At 35.0% G+C, this 3,730-nt stretch overlaps 1 non-coding gene across 1 annotated transcript; it reads right to left on the bottom strand.

The window, feature by feature from the left end:
• Positions 1-524: 524 nt before the first annotated feature.
• On the bottom strand, positions 525-595 carry TRNAE-CUC. Its single transcript has one exon. It is a non-coding gene; the product is annotated as a tRNA-Glu (tRNA).
• Between the last annotated feature and the right edge of the window lie 3,135 nt (positions 596-3,730).

The following is a 3,730-nucleotide window of genomic DNA, read 5'->3' as shown; positions in this document are numbered from 1 at the left end:
TTATACATACTGCAGTTTCGTTTCAACATAACTAAAGTATCATTTCAATTCAATTACATTTTCATTTGACAATATATGCGAGACAAATTATTCAGTTTAATTTGAAACACACTGTAGTTTCATTTTATTATAAACACACAAAAAATACGAGATCTGTTAAAATTTAACGGCGGTAATTCTTTACTTAAAGACACGACGCCATTTTCGGAACATGGTCCACTCAACTGTGTGGACCATGGTCCACGGTATAACAATCGTCTTTGCACACCATTGATCTTGCATTATCTAGTGGCCTAATTCCTTAACACAAATGCACTGGTAATTTAAAAAAGGAACGTACGGGGACGTAATGTCATTGCCACGTATCAACGTGGGTGGTGGCGCAGTTGGCTAGCGCGTAGGTCTCATAGCTTCTGAGTGATCCTGAGGTCGAGAGTTCGAGCCTCTCTCACCCCATATTCCAAAATGTGGTTTTTCCCTCGCCGTGAACTAGCAGTGCAAAAAATAAAAGAACAAAAAATATTTTCCGTTGCGGAATTGAACCCGGGTCTCTCGGGTGAGAGCCGAGTATCCTAACCAACTAGACTACAACGGATTCATTGTTCCACTTTTTCATCTTCTGAATATCGGCAAAATTTGACTGTGGACCTTGGTCCACACAGCTATGTGGACCATTGTCCAAAACGGAGTCGTTTCTTTTAATGAAAATAAACGGCACCGCACCCGTTCTGTGTAATTAGTTCGGTTTGTATAACATATCCAGTTTCATTTTATTTATATTGTAGTTTCATATCAGCACAACTAAAGTTTCATTTTGTTTCAACTGCAGTTCCATTCGACATTATATGTACAATAGTCTTATTACAATGAGACTTGTTATTGAATTCTATTTTATACTCACTGTAGTATTGTTACAACACCACTAAATTATAATTCTAATTCAACTACGATTTCATTTTATATACACTGTAGTTTCATTAAAACACAACTAAAGTATCATTTTGATATAACCACAGTCTCATTTGAATATAACACTCAATACGTGAGACATGTTATTCAGTTTCCTTTTATACATGCTGTAGTTTCATTTCAGCAAAACTAAAGTATCATTTCAATTCAAATACAATTCTATTTGACAATATACACTCAATATGTGAGACATGCTATTCAATTTCATTTTATACATACTGCAGTTTCGTTTCAACATAACTAAAGTATCATTTCAATTCAATTACATTTTCATTTGACAATATATGCGAGACAAATTATTCAGTTTAATTTGAAACACACTGTAGTTTCATTTTATTATAAACACACAAAAAAATACGAGATCTGTTAAAATTTAACGGCGGTAATTCTTTACTTAAAGACACGACGCCATTTTCGGAACATGGTCCACTCAACTGTGTGGACCATGGTCCACGGTATAACAATCGTCTTTGCACACCATTGATCTTGCATTATCTAGTGGCCTACAATTCCTTAACACAAATGCACTGGTAATTTAAAAAAGGAACGTACGGGACGTAATGGTCATTGCCACGTATCAACGTGGGGTGGAGGCGCAGTTGGCTAGCGCGTAGGTCTCATAGCTTCTGAGTGATCCTGAGGTCGAGAGTTCGAGCTCTCTCACCCCATTCCAAAATGTGGTTTTTCCCCTCGCCGTGAACTAGCAGTGCAAAAAATAAAAGAACAAAAATATTTTTCGTTGCCGGAATTGAACCCGGTCTCTCGGTGAGAGCCGAGTATCCTAACCAACTAGACTACAACGGATTCATTGTTCCACTTTTTCATCTTCTGAATATCGGCAAAAATTTGACTGTGGACCATTGTCCAAAACGGAGTCGTTTCTTTTAATGAAAATAAACGGCACCGCACCCGTTCTGTGTAATTAGTTCGGTTTGTATAACATATCCAGTTTCATTTTATTTATATTGTAGTTTCATATCAGCACAACTAAAGTTTCATTTTGTTTCAACTGCAGTTCCATTCGACATTATATGTACAATAGTCTTATTACAATGAGACTTGTTATTGAATTCTATTTTATACTCACTGTAGTATTGTTACAACACCACTAAATTATAATTCTAATTCAACTACGATTTCATTTTATATACACTGTAGTTTCATTAAAACACAACTAAAGTATCATTTTGATATAACCACAGTCTCATTTGACAATATAACACTCAATACGTGAGACATGTTATTCAGTTTCCTTTTATACATGCTGTAGTTTCATTTCAGCAAAACTAAAGTATCATTTCAATTCAAATACAATTCTATTTGACAATATACACTCAATATGTGAGACATGCTATTCAATTTCATTTTATACATACTGCAGTTTCGTTTCAACACAACTAAAGTATCATTTCAATTCAATTACATTTTCATTTGACAATATATGCGAGACAAATTATTCAGTTTAATTTGAAACACACTGTAGTTTCATTTTATTATAAACACACAAAAAATACGAGATCTGTTAAAATTTAACGCGGTAATTCTTTACTTAAAGACACGACGCCATTTTCGGAACATGGTCCACTCAACTGTGTGGACCATGGTCCACGGTATAACAATCGTCTTTGCACACCATTGATCTTGCATTATCTAGTGGCCTACAATTCCTTAACACAAATGCACTGGTAATTTAAAAAAAGGAACGTACGGGGACGTAATGGTCATTGCCACGTATCAACGTGGGTGGTGGCGCAGTTGGCTAGCGCGTAGGTCTCATAGCTTCTGAGTGATCCTGAGGTCGAGAGTTCGAGCCTCTCTCACCCCATATTCCAAAATGTGGTTTTTCCCCTCGCCGTGAACTAGCAGTGCAAAAAAAAAAAGAACAAAAAATATTTCCGTTGCCGGGAATTGAACCCGGGTCTCTCGGTGAGAGCCGAGTATCCTAACCAACTAGACTACAACGGATTCATTGTTCCACTTTTCATCTTCTGAATATCGGCAAAATTTGACTGTGGACCTTGGTCCACACAGCTGTGTGGACCATTGTCCAAAACGGAGTCGTTTCTTTTAATGAAAATAAACGGCACCGCACCCGTTCTGTGTAATTAGTTCGGTTTGTATAACATATCCAGTTTCATTTTATTTATATTGTAGTTTCATATCAGCACAACTAAAGTTTCATTTTGTTTCAACTGCAGTTCCATTCGACATTATATGTACAATAGTCTTATTACAATGAGACTTGTTATTGAATTCTATTTTATACTCACTGTAGTATTGTTACAACACCACTAAATTATAATTCTAATTCAACTACGATTTCATTTTATATACACTGTAGTTTCATTAAAACACAACTAAAGTATCATTTTGATATAACCACAGTCTCATTTGACAATATAACACTCAATACGTGAGACATGTTATTCAGTTTCCTTTTATACATGCTGTAGTTTCATTTCAGCAAAACTAAAGTATCATTTCAATTCAAATACAATTCTATTTGACAATATACACTCAATATGTGAGACATGCTATTCAATTTCATTTTATACATACTGCAGTTTCGTTTCAACACAACTAAAGTATCATTTCAATTCAATTACATTTTCATTTGACAATATATGCGAGACAAATTATTCAGTTTAATTTGAAACACACTGTAGTTTCATTTTATTATAAACACACAAAAAATACGAGATCTGTTAAAATTTAACGGCGGTAATTCTTTACTTAAAGACACGACGCCATTTTCGGAACA

This window comes from Ipomoea nil, unplaced genomic scaffold (assembly GCF_001879475.1).
Source record: "Ipomoea nil cultivar Tokyo-kokei standard unplaced genomic scaffold, Asagao_1.1 scaffold0871, whole genome shotgun sequence".
NCBI classification, from domain to species: domain Eukaryota; kingdom Viridiplantae; phylum Streptophyta; class Magnoliopsida; order Solanales; family Convolvulaceae; genus Ipomoea; species Ipomoea nil.
Note: the sequence above shows the minus strand (reverse complement) of the source record. Positions and strands in the feature narration are given on the sequence as shown.